This window comes from Dama dama, chromosome X (assembly GCF_033118175.1).
Source record: "Dama dama isolate Ldn47 chromosome X, ASM3311817v1, whole genome shotgun sequence".
Classification (NCBI taxonomy): Eukaryota; Metazoa; Chordata; class Mammalia; order Artiodactyla; family Cervidae; genus Dama; species Dama dama.
In genome coordinates this window covers 156,946,585-156,965,993 of record NC_083714.1, presented here as the reverse complement: position 1 = coordinate 156,965,993, position 19,409 = coordinate 156,946,585, and the positions used below count along the sequence as shown (strand labels likewise).

Below are 19,409 nucleotides of genomic sequence, written 5' to 3'. Positions count from 1 at the left end.
CTCCAATGGCCATGAGGACCAACAGGTCTCCAGAGGAGAGCACTGAGGGAGATGCCAGGAGAACAGAGTGGAAGCCCACGGTGAGAGGTGGAGGCGGCAAAGCTGGGCTCTAAGCCAGCTCTATAGGAAAGACATGGTGCTGGTCCCTGAAGCACCACAGAGTGCTTGCCTGGGCAGCTGAGTAAACTTTGCTGTGACTATACACAGGATGGGAATGCCTGGTCCTGTCTGAGATGGTGGGGTGGAGTTGGACAAAACAGGACACTAGCTTCGTCAACTGCTCTGTGTCCAGGGAGAGTTAGGAAAATGTTCAGCGTTTGTTCAGTTAAGCTGGACATAGTCGGGAACGAAAATCTTCATCCCTGTCTCACACAGACCATCCAGTAGCTTCAGGCTACTCCCTGCACAAAAGGTGGAGGAGAAGCCTCAGCTCTAAGGTCTGACTTAGATTAGTAAATCACTGATGAAATCTATTATGTTCCTTAGGACAAAGATGCTTTCAAAGACATCTCCATATACTTCTCCAAGGAAGAATGGGAAGAGATGGGAAAATGGGAAATAATCTGATATAGGAATGAGAAAAGAAACTACGAAGCGCTGATTGCTATAGGTAACAGGAAGTGCTGGGTGCCTGTGAGCCTGGGAAACATGAAGCAGGTCTTCACCCTCAGTGTTCACTTGGCCCGCTCTTAGGTGGCTCCATCTGCTCACAGTTCCCTTTGGTGTGGAGACTAACCTGGAGGAAATGTTTACAGTTCTGTACCAAAGGGAGGTTGACCCTGCAGTGCAGAGCTCACCTCTTGCCTTGTTCTAGACTCCCCCAGCCCATCCCACTGATTCCCTGACGTTGTGACACTTCCCATGGCTTCTGTGCTTTGTTTCTCCTTCTTAGGACAAATGTTTTGCTTCTTTCCAGGTTTCGGAGCCACTCGACCGGATTTCATGCCTCACCGCAGGCAGGTCATCAAGCCCCAGGTAGATGACACTGAGGATTCTGATGAAGAATGGACACCAAGGCAGCAAGGCGAGAGGCCAGGAGGATGTGGAGGTGTCTTCCTGAAACCAGCCTGGGCTTAGGTCTCAACTACATCTCAGCCATTAGCAAGGAAAACATAATTTTCAGCGTTCTGAAGCGGTTGTGGCCAAATATTTACATAAGCATGAATGAAGATGAATGTATAGGTTTTCCAGTGTAATTCTCAAAAGTTTTATGGTTAAAATTTATCATTCTTTTTAAAAAGAATTATTTTTGCTAAACATTCTTAGTGAAAGCCAGTTAAAGAAACCTTAGAAATAAATTCACCAAACAGGTTTAATACTAATCTCATTGGTTATTATATTAAATCTCTTAGAAGAGGAAATGATTAACATATTATGTCAAGATATATTATTTCTGTATGTGTATAAAACAAAACCCATGATCTTCTTACCCTAAGGTTAAACTAATTCTTTATTTTGATTCTGGGAAAGGGTTGGAGAGAACTATTTATTCTCCATGATCTTTCCCACATTTCACTGACCAGAGATGGCATCAGGTAAATAAAATGAAGTACACTTATTATAAAATAGAAGTGAGCACTCACTTCCTCTTCAGCTGCTCAAAGAGTTTAGAAGAGTTAATCTGCCTAGACTGGAGAAAACAATTTAGGTAGTTCCATGATTCTCCATCTGTGGATTTCTGTTCTCCCAGATTTTTAAAAAATATTTATTAATTTTGACTGCACTTGGTCTTCATTGCTGTCCATGGGCTTTCTCTGATTGCTGTGAGTGTTTTCTTGTTGCAGAGCACGTTCAGGCTCTGTAGTTTGTGACACACAAGCTTATCTGCCCCACAGAAAGTGGAATCTTCCTGGACCAGCCATCAAACCTGTGTCCTCTGCATTGGCAGGCAGATTCTCATCCACTGTGCACCAGGGAAGTCCCTCTCTTCCCTGAGGTTATTAAAAGTAGTGAAATGGACATGAAAAGCAAACATTTGGTTGTCTGCAAAGGTTTTGACATAAGGAGAGATTCATCATAGGGAATACATACGCCTCGGTTCACCGTACGCCTGCATGTCTTTATTTACCTTTTTAACAATTTCTGAATGTATGGCATACTGTTGCTAACTATGTGCACGTTAGTTTTAGTGGCCATAGTGCTGATCGCTCAGTCATGTCTGACTCTGCGTACCCATAGACTGTAGCCCACCAGGCTCCTTTGTCCGTGGGATTCTCTAGGTAAGAATTCTGGAGTGGGTTGCCATCTCCTGCTCCAGGTGATCTTCCCAACCCAGGGACTGAGCCTGCATCTGTTGCATCTCCTGCATTGCAGGTGGATTTTTTACCACTGAGCCACCGGTGATATATATACACATTGTTGTACAATAAAACTGTAGAAATTTTACATCTTGTGTAACTGAAGTCCTAACCCACTGAGTAACAATTCTCCAACCGTTCCTCCTCACAGCCCTTGGCAACCATGATTATATTTTCTGTTTCTATGGATTTGATTAATTTAGATACCTCATCGAAGTGAAATCAGGCAATATTTGTCTTTTTTGATTGATTCATTTCACTTACTATACCATCAAGGCCCATACATGATGTAGCATATGACAGAATTCGTTTTTAAGGCTTCAAAACATTTCATTGTGTGCATGTGGATATAAGAGCTATAAGATATATCTTATATATAATCTTTATCTTTTATCCACCAATGAACATTTCGGTTGCTTACACAACTTGCTCATTGGGAATAATGGAGCAATGACCATACATGTGCCCACTATTTATTCAATATCTTGCTTTCAGTTTTTTATGGAAATACACTTTTGAGTGGGATTGCTAGATCATACAGCAGTTCTAATTTTCTGTGGAAACTCCATACTGTTTTCTAGAAAGCTTGCAACATTTTACATTGCCAACAATAGTGTATAAGTGTTCCAATTTCTCCACATCCTTACCAAGCTTGCTATTGTCTTCTTATACATATTGCCCATCACAGAAGGTTTCAGTTTGTATTTCCCTATTGATTAGTAATATTGAGCATCTTTTCATATGTTTGTTGGCCATTTGTGTATTTTCTCTGGAGAAATGTCTATTCAATTCCTTCTCTCACTGTTAGTCAGCTCAAACTGGCATAACAAAACAGACTGCATTCCTTAAACCACAGAAATTTGTTTTCTTACAATGTTGGAGCATGGAAATTTGATATCAAGGTGCCATCATGGTGAATCAGGTTCTCTTCTGGACATATAGGTAGCCTTCACACTGGTGTATGCTTATTAACCCCTTATCAGATGCATATTTTACAAATATGTTCTACCATCCTGTAGGTGGCCTTCTCAAGTCCGTTCAGTGTCCTTTGTTGTACAGAGGTTTTAAGATTAATCTCATTTGTCTATTTGTACTTTGTTACTAATACTTGTGCACCTGGTACCATAACTAAGAAATCATTGCTGTTTCAATGTCGTGAAGCTTCACCCTTGTTTTCTTCTAAGAGTCTTATCAAGTCTTGCATTTAGGTCTTTAATCCATTCTGAATTGATTTTTCTTCAGGATGTATGATGTTTATTATTTTGCATATGGTTATTTTGTTTCCCCAGCACCATTCATTACAGGGATTAAACTTTCCCCATTATCTTGACACCCTAGATGAAGATCATTAGACCATGTATCCAAGAGTTTATTTCTGGTTGTCTATTCTGTGCCATTGATTGACATATCTGTCTTTATGCCAGCCAGCTTCCTCAGTGGCTCAGCAGGTGAAGAATCTGCCTTCAGTGCAGGAGACACAGGATATGTGGGTTCAATCCATGGGTTAAGAAGATCCCCTGAAGAAGGAAATGGCAACCCTGTCCAGTGTTCTTGCCTGAGAAATCCCCTGGACAGAGGAGCCTGGTGGGCTACAGTCCAAAAGGTCACAAAAAGTCAAGAAGACTGAGCGATTAAGCACACATTTTTTGCCAAATCTACACTCTTTTGGTTCCTGTACCTTTGTAGTATGTTCTAAAATCAGAGGCCTCCAGCTTTGCTGTTCTTTCTAAGATTACTTTGCCTATTTGGGGTGCTCTGAGATTCCGTGTTAACTGTTGGATGGATTTTCTATATCTGAAAAAATTCCATTGGGATTTTAATAGGAATTGCATTGAATCTTTAAATTGCTTTGGGTAATATGAACAGCTTAATAATATTAAGCCTCCAAATCTATAAACATGGGATGCCTATCTGTTTATTTATGTCAGATTCCTTTCAGCAATATTTCATAGTTTTCAACATATAAGTCTTTCATCTCCTTAAGTTTATTCCTAATTACTTCATTCTTTTCAATGCTATTATAAATAAGATTATTTGTCCAGTGGCTAAGACTCCACACTCCCAGTGCAGAGAAGTTGGGTTCAGTCCCTAGTCAGGGAACTAGATCACACATGCCACAACAAAGACCTGGTACAAACAAATAAATAAATATAAATATATATATATATATATATATATATATATATATATATTAATGTAGCTGTTCAGTATAGCTTTAAAAAAATAAATAGGATTGTTTTCTTATTTTCCTTTGTGGAATGGTCATTCTTCATTCATGGAAATATATCTGAATGTTGATTTTGTACCATGCAACTTTCTGTGCAGGATTTGTGTGTGTGTGGATTTAAAGATTTTTCTGCACATTAAACCATGGCCCTTTGAACAGACATAATTTTACTTCTTTCTTTCCAAATGGAAGCTTTTGTTTCCATTTCTAACCTAAAGCCCTGGCTAGGAGTTCTAATACTTTGGTGAACAGAAATGTTGATAACGGGCATCCTTGCCTTTTTTTCTTAATTGTTGAAGTTTTCAGCTTTTCACTGATGACTAGGATGTTAGAGGTAGACTTTCAATATATTACCTTTGTTATATTGCAGTAACTTCCTCGTATCTCTACATTGATGAGTACTTTTGTCATGAAAGCTACTAAATTGATTAGATACTTTATGAACATCAGATGAGGCACAGATGAAGTTTCATTTTTTTTTTTTTTTAATTTTAAGAAAATTATGTAAAGCTCCCAGTGGAACCATGGGAGTTGATGATACAGAAATCATCTTCCACTCCTCCTTTGGTAATCATTGTCCTTGTCACTCTCTGGCTCAGGATTATGCGTCCTTAATTAGAATACTCAGAGTTTGGAATCATTTCCCAACCAAAACACTGATCCTCATCATTTTTTAGGTAAACCTTCTCGATGGCCTTCAGAGTGGAGCACAGTAAACACCAGAAGGTGAGTATTTCCCAAATCCTGTTGCCAAAATATCCTCCTCATGGATCCAGTCACAGGTGAGAATAGGAGAAAACACAGAGATCCTGGAGACGGCTCCCTTCCTGCCCTGAATCTTTAGCACACTGCCTGATATCATCACCATCTTTACAGTTAGTAAGAACAACAACCATAGTATCCTGTTCTATTGTTACATTATTTTCATAATATTTCAGACTTCAAGCATTTTATGTGAATGAACTTACTTAAACCTTCAATCAGTCCTACAGTACCTATAAGCAGGTATATAGCTATCACCATTATAGATCCAAAAATTAGGTAAAAAAACATTTGATTATATGTCTGAGATCACAGTATCACAGGTAGTGCATTCTAAACCAGTGCACATTCTCTAAACCCCTTACACACTGATTAAAACTTCCATAGTTCTATGAAGCTTATTCATAAATCTTTATATCATTCATCTGAGTAATGTTTTCAACCTCAGCACTTTTATGCTGTGCTAGGGAGGGATATGCTAAGACATCTGACGAAGGGAAGCTTAAGGACATGTTGGGCAGTTTGTAGAGTGGACAGTCCAAGATGAAGAAGCTTAAAGACATGCTGGGCAGTTTGTAGAGTGGACAGTCCAAGATGAAGAAGGAGACAGGATCCCGACCTCAGAGCCTCCCACTCCAATAAGATGAAGCAACTCGCAACCCTGAGAAGCCTCAGGTTTATGACTGAAAAGCAACAAATAAGAAAATAACAGAAGGACGTCACATAGATTACCCACTTTTGAGTAGAAACTCATCATCTGGGCATCATTTCAAATGCTGATTCCTGTAGGAGGGAGTAACAGCTCCTCCTCTGAGCTCTAATAGGCAACTCTCTTGTTTGGAATCATTTGTTTAGCCTGCCCCTGGGTTGTGAGCTTTGAGATCCTAGCCCACACCCATTCATTCTCAGAAGTCCAGGCCCAGCTCAAAGCCCCTGAGGGCCGCCTGAATGTTTTGTGAATGAGTGACTCCACACTTAAGCATTCATCTAGGAGTAGAAAGGTCAAAGAATGCTGAAGATAACATCTGTCAGCTACACTTGAAATATACTGGCAGTTTAGGGAATAAATTGATACCAGGGATGTTCGCTCATGTTCTAACTGTATTAAAGAGCTCACAAAACAATTTGTTGAAGGTTATTACATTTCATGTCCCTATAATATTAGAAATTAGCCTGTATACCAATGAATGGATCAGGAAACTGAGCAAAACCAGCTAGTCATACAGCCTTGTTCAAGGAGAACTGATGAGACCAGCTACTTTAATTCCAAACATTGTCTCTAGGACATGGCAACCTGCAACTTTCATCTCTTTTTCTTTATTGTCTAAATGTGTTTCTGCCGATCATCTTTTCTCCTCTTAATCTCACTGCTTTGTCACTTTATTTTCCACATGTGGTTTTTCCCCTCTGTAATTTTCCATACTTCCTCGTCCACCAAAGGGCCACAAATTAACAGAAACACCCCGGATCTCTCTACGAACCCTTACCCTCTTCTTTCCCTGACCTCCAGCTATTCTCCCTGCCTTGCTCTCAATTTTATGCAGAAAGTTGAAGGGGAAGAACCTTAAGATATGAATTCTAGTTTTGATTCATTATCCAACTAGGTCCTTTTGTTACACTCCAGTGTTCAGACAACCCCCCCCCCAAAAAAAAAAAAAAAAAATCAGGTATTTCCAAGAATTGTCAAAGTATTAACTAAAGTCATGCATGTCAAAACACTTCATAAAATCCTAAAGAACTAAAGAAATGCATGTTGTCTTTTACTCACATGGAAGAGAATGTCCAGGGCACCATTAAGTAAGGAATCTAGTTTGAAGGAATTGCCGGGAGCACCAAAATCACTGAAGACAAGTGGCTCCAAGCAGGCTCAGAAACCAGTGCCCTATCACAGAAAAGCAAGGACTCCTGGACAGCACCCCAGACAAAAAGTCGGTAAGACAAAATTTGGAGAGTTCCTCTAATTAATTCCTCTAATCCCTGTAGAAAAATTAATAAGTATGACCTAGGTGTGTGGCATGGACTTTGGGTCGGTGGGGGTTTAAGGTGGACTGATCTGAGGCCTGAAGTTAGCACTGGGGCGTTGGGAAAATCTTATACATTTTCTGAGGTCCTGATTGCTATCTGTAAAGTGAAGATAAGGATACATACTCATACAGTGCTTGAAAGCCTTACATTAAATGCAAAAGTCTGACACCTACAAGTAGATTGATAAACCCAGCTGTGATGATGGGGACCATGCTTTGTTAGTGTTTATGCCCAGACCTCTGCTCAGTGCCTTACATGTCATGTGCCCTTATCATATATTTTCTGAGTAGATGTGTCGGTGAACTATTTCCTAAGTAGGAAGGTTGGAAAATTAAACCTACTAACGGGAAGTGCAGTACACTATCACTGAACTGGACACCTGTGGTCATTGGAGCCTCAGTCTCCTGAACCAGTAGTTAAAGGGAGAAGAAACAAAGTATAGAGGAGGGACTTCCTGGGGGTTAAGTGGTTAAGACTCCACGCTTCCACTGCAGGAGGTGTGGGTTCCATTCCTGGTCAGGGAACTAAGATCCCACAAGCCATGCAGCGTGGCCAAGAAATAAATAATGTAACATTAAAACATAATATTACAAAAGTAAAAGTTTGAAAAATACATGTAAGAAAGTTTTCACAAAGTGTATAGATGGACAGGTAGGAGATCTCACACTTTGTGATAAAACAGTGACTAACTCCCCAGATCCCGCCAGCCTTGCTGCGCTTCTGTTATCCATCTTAGAACTCAGAAGAAAGGAGACTGGAGTGAGGAGGTACAGTCTACGGGAAAGAAAGGGCCACGTGTACCGAGAGGTCAGCGAGCCCCAGGATGGCGACTACCTCTGTGAGTGACCCTGCTGGTCCACTCATGGAGAAGTGGCTAGGAGTCCTTGGTCCACGAATCTCACCCCACCATTTGGCCCCCGGCCATCCCCTTCCTCTATGACTTGGGGTGCAGGATCGAGGCCAAATGCCATGAATGCCTCAGTTCTTTCTGAAGGTCGTTACGACCAACAACATCGTTATACCTCCTCTCATTCCCTGTTCTCACCTCCAGACTGTGAGGAGTGTCAGAACTTCTTCACCGACAGCTGTGCTGCCCATGGGCCGCCAACCTTTGTAAAGGACTGTGCAGTGGAAAAGGGGCATGCCAACCACTCAGCCCTCACTCTGCCCTCTGGGTTAAGCATCAGACTGTCGGGCATCCCTGATGCTGGGCTTGGAGTGTGGATGGAGGCATCAGATCTGCCGCGGGGCCTGCACTTTGGCCCCATGAGGGCAAGATCACAGACGATGAAGATGTCGCCAACAGTGGATACGCCTGGCTGGTGAGAAGCACCTGTTTCCCTATCCTCTGGCTTCTAATCACTTGTATGTGGTGGGGGCTACTTCATGTCTACATGCAAGGATGCAGATGGTGATAACACGGTCGGAAATGACACAGTCAGCCCTGTGTACTGTGTGCCCTGGGCGTGAACACAGGACTTCCATCTAAGGGTCAGAGGAGAGGTAGGAACATAGTCTACAGAAACTCAGGACCTCTATCTAAAGATCAGAGGTGAGGTGGGACCACAGTGTAGAGACACTCAGGACCTCTATCTAACGATCAGGGCAGAGGCGGGACCACAGTGTAGAGACACTCAGGACCTCTATCTAAAGGTCAGAGGAGAGGTGGGAACACAGTGTACAGACACTCAGGACCTCTATCTGGAGATCAGAGGAGAGGTGGGACCACAGTGTAGAGACACTCAGGACCTCTATCTGAAGATCAGGGGAGAGGCGGGACCACAGCATAGAGACACACAGGACCTCTACCTAAAGGTCAGAGGAGAGGTGGGAACACAGTGTACAGACACTCAGGACCTCTATCTGAAGACCAGAGGAGAGGTGGGACCACAGTGCAGAGACACTCAGGACCTCTATCTAAAGATCAGGGGAAAGGTGGGAACACGGTGTAAAGACACTCAGGACCTCTATCTAAAGGTCAGAAGAGATGTGGGACCACAGTGTACAGGCACTCAGGACCTCTATCTAAAAGTCAGAGGAGATGTGGGACCACAATGTACACACACACAGGACCTCTATCTAAAGGTCAGAGGAGAGGTGGGAACACAGTAGTACAGAAACACAGAAGTTACTCCTCCCTTGTGGAGCCCTTGCCTTCAATGAACCAAGAGACTCAGACTTGGAATGATGAGTAAGGGGCTTACCGTGTGGTCCGACTGGCAGGTGAATCCATGCAGGCTGAAAAGCACCAATGACTACAGAGGGAAATAGCTCTTCTATATCTTCCTACCAAGAAAAAATAAAAGAAAGAGGAAAGCTTGTAACTCTTTCTCTGACACTCAGATCACCAAAGGGAGAAACCGCTACGAGTATGTGGATGGAAAGGACACGTCTTGGGCCAACTGGATGAGGTGAGTGCAGTGAGTCTGCAGTGTGTAGATACTGAGACTCCCTCTATCCCACGCCCCTTTCCTTCTCAACCCGGCTCCCTCAGCAGCTTTCACATCTTCTTTCCTCTTTTCCCTCCATATCATGCTCTTTCATTTCAAAAGACACTAGAAAGAAAGAAATAAAAGTATGGCATGTGCCGTCAAGATACAAGTCTATATGCTGAACAAAACTGGTGGACTTGAAAGCAACTTCAGGAGTCTAGATTCACCAGGGACACTTTAACTCATTTAATGGACACTTACCATGCACTTTATGTTTCAGTTTAGACAGTGAACTTCGTTACTGAAGCAGATCACACAACCCATGTCCTTTTGGAGAACATACTGCGGACAGAAATTAGCCGATTGATTTTAGGAAAAGTAACCTTAGTTTTTCTATCTTTGAGTAACTGCACAGTGCCAGGATAAACTAACACAGGAGACCTTGACTCTATGTTGGCAACAACCTCCTCAGGCTTGGTTCCAGTGAGAAGTGGGCCCTGAGGCCTTGGAAGGAATGGGAGGCAGGATGGCCATGAGTGGGGCCATTCTCTGAGGGCCTCTCCTTTCATCAGGGTAGGCAGACAGTGAACAATCAATTCCTGTTCCGTGTTTCAAGCAATATCAGAGCTGTCTCCAAGTTTCTGTGGGAGGGGGTGTGCAAGCGAATAGGACCCTGGATACACGTGGGGAGATGGGAGAAATCCTCAGGACAGAGGGCAGGCTGGGGTGAGTGCTGAGGGTTGTGTGTTAGACAAGGAGCACCAAGTCCTATGGATGAAATAACTTAATTCAGAGTTTAGAGGAGCTGGATATCACCAGCCTCAAGGACAGTCCAGGTGGAGATGAGTCTGGAACTGGGCTCTGGAAAAATGGCTAATTAGGAAAGGAGAGAAAAGCATGAGAATTCACATGGCCTGCCCGAAGGTTTGGACAGAAGGTCCACATGAGGGGCGGCCTCAGAGGCGGAAGGCAAGGAGCTGGGCATGGTCGGAGAGTGGAGGGCACTCATCACCTGAGGTTTCTTTCCCTTTCCCAGCCTCTACCCCAGGTATGTGAACTGTGCCCGGGACAATGAGGAGCAGAACCTGGTGGCCTTCCAGTATCACGGGCAGATCTTCTACCGAACCTGCCAGGTGGTCAGGCCGGGCTGTGAGCTGCTGGTCTGTTAAGGGGACGAGTATGATCAGGACCTTGGCATCAAGAGGAACAGCCAAGGAAAGAGTGATCTTGTGACCAGGAGAGGTGAGTGTCAGCCCTCTTCCAGCACCGACCCCATCCTGGGAGCCTCCGTGGTCCGATTTTGAAGCAGAGTCCGATCCAGTGTAAAGTCAGTTGAGTTGCCATTAAAATGCCTCAGAATTTGATTCTTTTCATATGATTGTTAGGAGAAATTTTTATATTAAAAATGCTAGTTCTAATTTTTAATATTTCATGCAAAAAAAAAAAATGTGTAACATCACCTTCTGCTGAAAGGCTTAGAAGCAAAAAGCAACATTTCTAGCACCTACGAGCTCTTTGCCCCTATCTTTTTCTTCCTCATTTCCTCTCATTTCTAAGCGACACATGCACAGTGATGTGCATTCAGTTACTGTTCCAGTTTGTTGTCATGTGAGTTCATGCTCTGTGCCAGACGGGGCTCCACGCACCGAAACAGACAGAATCACTGCCCTGGGGCAGCAGGGGCTTCACACCAGACAGGGGCTGGTACTCTGAGGAAAACCAGCGCAGGGAACATGCCTCGGGTCAGCGTGAGCAGAGGGTGGGGTGTGGTGCAGAATGGTGCGGCGGGGTCTGTGCAGAGATAACACCCATGGGGAAGGATTCTGGGCAGGGAAGCTGCCAGTGCAACAGCCCCATGGCTGGGAAGAGAGGCCATGCCAGGGGTCGTAGGAGGAAGCACCGAGAGAGAGAAGGAGGCTGGACGGGACACGGAAGCCTCAGGGCCTGTGTCCACGTGCAGAACCCAGGGGTCCTCCTGGGTGACACAGAACAACCGCGAGGGTTTCAGCTGTAAGCATCATGTTCTCGGTGCTAAGATGAAGTTTTGGTTCATTTTGGGGACGAGACATCAGAGGGGAGTCCCCTCAGAGGTCAGTTCATTGCCAGACATGAGGGGAGAGTTGCTGGCTAAAGATGCCTGGGAATGTGGATGTGAAGAGTCTGACTGGAGATGTATTTTTAAGTAGGGCTTCCTAGTGCATGTTAAATGGACTAAGACTGAATGAAATAAATGAGGTATGAGTACTGGTGAGGCTGGAGGAAGGATATGCCTTTATTTTATGATTTATTGGAAACGGAGAGAGGAGCAATTTGTGAACCTGTTTGGGACACAGGGGCCAGAGACCTGTAGTCAGTGGGACCTGGGCCTCTTGGTCTCATCCAGTCTCAAACCCACTTCCTGCAGCAATCGGTACAAAGGCTGCTATTTGAACAAGGAGCCACAAAATCAGATTTACCCACACCTGCTGTAACCACCCCCTGTGCTGCCTCCCATATGCAGAGAGCTCCAGGACAGGCCTCCCTAACTTAATAGACCGTTTCCCCTCACAGGGAGCCTCTCAGGACATTTCACCTAAGTCATCAAGTCTTATCCCTCAGTAGGGTAAATACCTGTGGCCACTGTGACATGACATTTCAGACACTTAGACGCATGGAACGTCCCTGCAGATCCGCCTCTATCAGGAGAGGTGCTGCCTCTGATGCTGCTGGAATGTCCCTATCTGGGTGATATGTAGAAAAGGCCCCTGACACCAACTTCCTGGATTTCTGTAGATGTAGAGAATAAGAGTGGAGTGGAATCAGGGACAATAAAGAGACATCCAATGGGAGACAAATCGTACACTGTCAACACTTAGATAATTAGTGAGGCAGGCCTGACCATGGCAAACCAGCTACCTGACCAAAAGCTTCCTCTTTCAGCAGAACCGAAGCCCAAGATCCACCCGTATGCCTTCTCCGATCTGGCCTTCTCCAGCCAGAAATTCCTCAGCCAACACACCCAACGCAGGCACCCCTCTCAGACTCTCCTTAGACCATCTGAAAGAGACCTCCTCCAACCAGAGGATCCCTGCCCAGGCAATCAAAATCAGGGATTTTCAGATCCACACAGCCCGTGCAACAAACCTGAGGGTCAGGAGGCCAAGAACAGGGCACAACAATTGCTGAAAAGCATAAGGCTGAAGAGGATTTCAAGGGCCTCTGCCTACTCACCCGGAGGACAAATGGGGGGTTCTTGGGTGCATGAGAGAATGAAAGACGAGCCCAGCACAAGCCAGAAACTGAATCCAGAGGACACAGGCACTTTGCTCACGGGGGCAGGGGTCTTGAGGATTATGAGGTTCACGTATGGAGAGTGTGGGCATGTCTCCAAGGACAGGTTAAGTCTCAGCACACATGAGAGGACACACACAGGGAAGAAGCACTATGTTTGCAAGGAGTGTGGGTGAAGCTTCAGCGATAAGTCAGTCCTTATCACACATGAGAGGATACACACAGGGGAGAAGCCCTATGTTTGTGGGGATTGTGGGCGAAGCTTCAGTCAGAAGACCCATCTCATTTCACACAAGAGGCCACACACAGGGGAGAAGCCCTACATTTGCGGGGAGTGTGGGCGAAACTTCAGTCAGAAGTCAGCCCTCATCAGACACCAGAAGACACACACAGGGGAGTAGCCCTATGTTTGTAGGGAGTGTGAGTGAGTCATGACCAACAAACCACACCTTAGCCACGGGAGGATTACTGCAGACACCCCATGCCTCAGCTCTAAGGGGGCCTCAGAGGAGGGCTGTAACCCGTTACTGTCACCAAGAGTATGAGGAGAGACTTCCCAGTTAGTCCAGGGGTCAAGACCCCAATGCAGAGACTCACGTTCAATACCTGATTGGGGAACTAGCTCCCACAGTCTGCAACTAAGACACAGCACAGCCGAATAAATAAATATATAATAAATATTTTAAAGAAAGAGTGTGATAAGCACAGAATTACTTGTTAAATAGACCTTCCACTTTCGTGACAGGAGAGGAGGTGGATAAACAGCAGAGGGTTTCTTAAGTGTTCTGGAGATGTTCATGCCAATTGCCTTGGTGATTGTTTGTATTCCTAATAAATTTTGTCTCCAAACAAATCTGAAGTCCAGACTATGTACTCATTCCCCCCTTATCACTGACAGGAGTGGAGTCCAGTCATAGCTGAACCCCTGGGAAGGTATCATTCTGGAGCCAACTCAGTTAGGTCACTGGACAGTCAATCCTGGGTCCAGGGAGAGGAATCTCCGGGTCCAGGTTTGAGACAGACTCACCAGGGAAGGGATTCCGCGGCCTCCTGGGAAGTGTGGCTTCTCCTCCTTATAGTCCCTGACTCTCCTTTGGCCTCTCCTGGTGGCCCTCTGATTCCCTCTGACTTCTGTAGCCGCAAAGGTGAAGGCCACGTGCACGTGTGTGTGTGTGCGTGCGTGTCTGGCTCAGCATGGGCCATCTGGTCTCTGCCGTTCCCTCAGGGTCATCGCAGCATCTGGACTCCAGAGTCGACCACAGGGGTCCAGGTCTCAGTGCTGCCCTCAGCAGCTATGTGAGCTGGGGCAAGATGCTCAACCTCTCTGTGTCTCTATTCTCTCTCTATTAATCTGTGATACGAGGTGGGAGCACCAGCCTTTTGGTCTGATGCGGAAGCACAGGCGGAATCTGGCAGAGGCTGGCTGAGAATGCAAGCCAACACCTTTGCTGTCCTTTGTGTTTTTTTCTTAATTTTTTAAATTTTTAATAGACGGATAATTGCTTTACAGAATTTCTTTCCTGCACGTCCTCCAGCCCCCACACCTTCCAGGTCTACAGAGCTAAACGAGGAAGGGGCTGTTTAGGCAGTGGGGTGCCCTGATAGGGGCTGTGAGGTCAGGGGTGCAAAGGGAGGGCAACCTCCCTTCCCAGCCCTGCCGTTCCTGCTGAGCTGGGCAGCTCCAGGGCCCCTCCACAGACAGGCAGTGCCCACAGTCGTCACCCTGCCGAGAACAGAGCCTGGAGCCACGTTTGCAGGAAATCCCTGTCCGTCCCCATCCCTCCGCCACACAGAGGGTCCTTGAATCCCACGCCGCGGCTTCTCTATGCGTGGGCCTCGTACCTGTGCCCGTACGCTCTGAGCAAAGCTGTCGTGCCTTGACTTTGTTAACCATGGAATAGTTCGTCCTTACACTTCCCTTTCATGAGTGAAGTCTGGTGGGCCCCGGGTTGAGCTGAGAGCAGAGCAGATGCACACACAGCACGGGTCCTGGGGTGACCGGGCTGCACGAGGGGACAAGTTGGACACAAAGCCCCCCACCCTGGGTGAGTGAGGGTGGGGACAGCACCAGAAAGCCACGTTTGCTCAGACCCGGAAGTGAGCACCGACACAGAGTGGGGGCAATGGGGTTCTTAAGGTCGACCACAGCCTCCCCTCTGTGAATGACCTCTGCCCCGGCCTGATCCTTCCAGAAGGGGTTCAGGAGCCTGAAGTCTGCCCGGCCACCAGAAGACACCAAGGGGAGAGTGGGCCACGGGGCGGGGAGTGGAGGGTGCGAAGTCCAGGACTCGGGGCAACGGCCCTCAGTCCCCTCCATGTTCCAGGCTTGTGAAGCGTCTCTACATGAACCGCGTCAGTGATAACCACCCACTATTATTTTCTGGTTTCTATGCCTTCTTAAAGGAACGTGTTTGTCTGTGGCTTGGTTTCCCTACAGGAAGGGAAGCCACATAAACTCCCCATCTTCTGTGGCTTCAGGCTGGGGCCATGGGAGGGAGAGTTAGGGGTGGGGTAGGCAGAGGGGCTTCAACTGAAAAACGGTGGGGATCCAAAAACCTGCAAGGGCTTCTCAACTACACGTCCCACCAGAGCTGGGCCTGGAATCCCCTGGAACCCTGAGCAGGTCAAACCTTCTCCCTCCCCTCCTCTCCACTCCCCTCCCCCCAAAAAGCTGACTCCGGGGGCCAGCCCACAACACCCCCAAATCCCCCATCACCCACAGCCCCACACAGGCCCTCCCTCACAGAAGTGGGATGTCCTGGATGGTGGCACAGATGATGTGTGACCCCAGAGCTGGGGATCTCAGCTGACCTTGAGCAAGGAGGCTGGTGCTTTACACAGCCTCCTAGCCCAGGGAGCTGCCAGCAGCCACAAGCCATGATCTGAAGCAGAGCTGGGAGATGGGGAGTGGGGTTGTGAGCTATCTGAGGTCCCGTCCTATCCCCAGGACAGCGGCCAGGCCCCACCTGACACCGTGACTGCCCTCCATGGGCACACAGGACACCAGCAGTCACAGAACAGACAGCCAGCTGCCTCCGCTGCATGATCCACCCTGACCACGGCGGCCCCATGGCTGTACCAGCCCCGCTTGCGTGCGGCTCTGCTTGGCTGCCAGGGCTCGGGGACCCTGGGTGAGTCAGTGAGGGCAGAGCTCCAGAGGCCAAGCCTGTCTTCAGCCACCAGACCTGCCCTGCTTACTGGACTCATGAGCCCAGCCAGTATCTGAAGCCAAGATGGCTTTGGGAGAATGACACCCAGACGCTGACCTCAGAGCTCAGACTCCTGAAAACTTACTAAACAGATTATTTATAGCCTTTTTTTAAAATGGGATGTTGGCAGGAAGCAGGGAGGGGAATCACTCCCTTGGTGGTGCTGTGGTTAAGAATCCACCTGCCAATGCAGGAGACACGGGTTCAATCTCTGATCTGGGAAGACCCCACGTGCCATGGAGCAAGTAAGTCCGTTCACAACTACTGCAGCCCAAGAGCCTAGAGTCTCTGCTTCCAAAATAGAGCAGCCGCCACAGGGAGAAGTTCAGCACAGAAACGAGAGAGCAGCCCCCACGCCCGACAGCAGGAGACAAGCCCGCACAGAAGCGAAGACCCCGCAAGCTGAAAATAAATATATAACCTTGCTTTAAGTAGGAGACTGCAGCATTCTCTGCTCATCCAGAGCCTAGGACTATGAGCTCCCAACAAAAGGGGCCACATTCAATCCCTGGTCAGGGCACTATTTCCCACATGCTGCAACTGAAGGCCCTGCATGCCACAGCTAAGACCCAGCGCAGCCAATTAAATGAATACTTAAAGTAAGAGGCGGTTCATCTGTCACCATAAAAAACTGCGACATTTTAGGAAAAGGAAAATAAAATAAGATCTTATTTTGCAAGTGCTCATGGATGATTGCAAAAATTTTCTCATAATATGCAGGTGTTTAAAAAAAAAAAAGAAATTTTGAAAATACAGAAACTAAAACCCATCCATAAATGTGTGGGGAACATCAATTACTGCAGCATATGGCCACCACACACGGGAAGACACGTCCATGTTTTTCCTCTACAAAGAAGTTTTCATCCTCCACCCGCCTTCCCACCGACCTCTGCTCTGCTCACCAAGAAGACTGTGCTTTGGCCTCGTGACCGGGGGGTTTCTGTTGAACTCAGGGAGGCAGAGGAGCAGGGCTGTGTGGTTGGGGGCACCGTCTGGCCTGCAGCGAGGAGAGAAGCGCGAGTGCTCCGCCTCTGGGCCCAGTAACTCCAGGGGCCTCAGGCGAGCCGCCTGGGAAGAAGCCTCTCAAACACCTTCCCTGCAGTCTCCACAGTTACAGCACATCCCACGTCTCAGGGTTCAGCTGTGGGTTAACAAGAACTCTCTTGTTGGACACAAAAGTGTTTCCACAGAGAATCTGCCTGGATCTTGTCCTCGGTTGGTACAGACGTAACAGGCAGTACGTTCCGGGCTCAGGGGAGTTAGTTCTGAAGCTCTCTGGGTTTAGGGATACAGCACATCCTCACCTCCACCCCTTCCATGGTCATGGAGCCTTCTCTTCCAGAGGAAGGGGTTTGGCAACATCAGCCACAAAGACACATACTGAAGAGGAGATATCCCACGGCAGGCGGAGTTGGTTCCTGGGGGAGCAGAGGGGCCTTGGACACGCCATGCTGGACCCCTGCCCCACCAGGTTCTCCTCCTTCTCGCTGGGCATGCAGCTTTCACTTGCTGGATGCCCGCCAGTGAGGGGCCCCCAAGACACCAAGCTGGGGTTGGCGATGGGCGAGCTTGATGCCAGGGAACTCGAGACCCTGCAGCAGGTCAGTGCACTGTGGACGAGGGCCGGCCTCACTGAACGGTTAGGCCCTGTGCACTCAGGACACCCTCTCTGGACCCCAGGTGGAGGGCTGATGCCCCTGGTGCCCACCTGGGTCTCAGTAGGTGGAAGAGAGACCCTGTTGACCTTCCTACCTCCTGCCCAGAGAATGGCAAAGACCAGTTCCCAAAAGTCAGAGTAGGATGTGCAGAGTGAATCTTGGGTCTCACAGGGTCCCGGTGAAGAGGGGTTCACTGCTCCCTGGACCCCTCTTGGCTGGTTCTCCTTTTTTGTTTTCTTCATACCAAATCTCACAAGGATGAGGCAGTCCAGGTGCTCACAGCATCACTTCCCCAAGTGCTGACAACCCTCCTTATTTATTATGGGCATGGAGACAGGGTGGCTGATGTGACGCTCCCCTGGACCACAGAGGAGACCCCATAGGTTGTGTTTCTTCTACTCCTGAGACCCAGGAGGGCATTGGGGGCAGAGCACCTCCAGATGGGGTCTGGAGAGGGTGCATTGAATGAACAAGACCTAACTGTCCAGTGTGGCTTCATGTGGTATGGGCAAGAGGGGTTCTAACTGCTTTCTAAATATTTCAGACAACCACTGAGTTCCTTCTGGTTTTTGGTTTCAGATCTTTTTATATGGTCCATTTTCAGTGTCTTTATTGAATTTGTTACAATATCGCTTCCATTTTATGTTTTGCTTTTTGGCTGCAATGCATGTGGGATTGTTACCAAGTCCAAGCTCGCTCTGCACAACTCACAACAGGGCGATAAATCAGAGGTGAGGTGATGAGGAAAGGAATGTGACTTTACTTGGAAAGCTGGCAGACTGAGAAGATAACCAACTAATATCTCCAAGAAACCATCTTGTCAGCGTCTGGATGCCAGTGTCTTTCATAGAACACAGAGCTGGGAGGTGAGGAAATAAAGTAAAAAGTCCACTAATCTGGCAAATATCTGGAATGGCCAGCCTATGAGGGAGATGTGTTACTTTCTCCCTGCTGTAACCATCCACAGGTGGACAGGTCCTGGACAGAGGCAGAGGGGCGGGGTTTCCTGAGGCAGGCCTTTATGTATGGACAGTATCCCTGTAGCAAACAGGCCAACAGGAAGCTAAGGTTAAAGGAAAACATTCAACATGGAGTCAGATGTTGTTCTTCCCCGTAACAATTCACCAGTGTCAGCGTCCATTCTACAATCTTATTGGAAAAGGGGTGATGAGGTTTCTAATTGCCCCACTAGTTGCATCTTTTGGGGAGTGCCCACCACTGGTGCCAGTGTGCTGAATGTTGAGATTTGTCTTTGATGTCCTTTGGAAAGTCTCTACTTCATATGGATAGACATAATAATATTATAATACAGGTGTTGAGAGTTGTTTTATACAGTACAAATCTTTTAGGACTTCAAAACCAGGTGGCAGCATCTAAAGTTATGGAACATAGCACTTTTCTATGTGTGGGAAGATGCAGCAGCCATCTCACTGAAATCATCCCCTTTGATACACACCTTACCACCTGGGACCAGCATCCTGATTTCTCCTTCCTGAATTTCCTCGGGGATCATAGTGGGGAGTGGCTGA

The 19,409-nt window shown here is 47.0% G+C and overlaps 1 pseudogene; it reads left to right on the top strand.

Annotated features, from left to right (window-relative positions):
• Positions 1-11: 11 nt before the first annotated feature.
• LOC133052977 (histone-lysine N-methyltransferase PRDM7-like) lies at positions 12-17,914 on the top strand (annotated as a pseudogene).
• Positions 17,915-19,409: the final 1,495 nt, after the last annotated feature.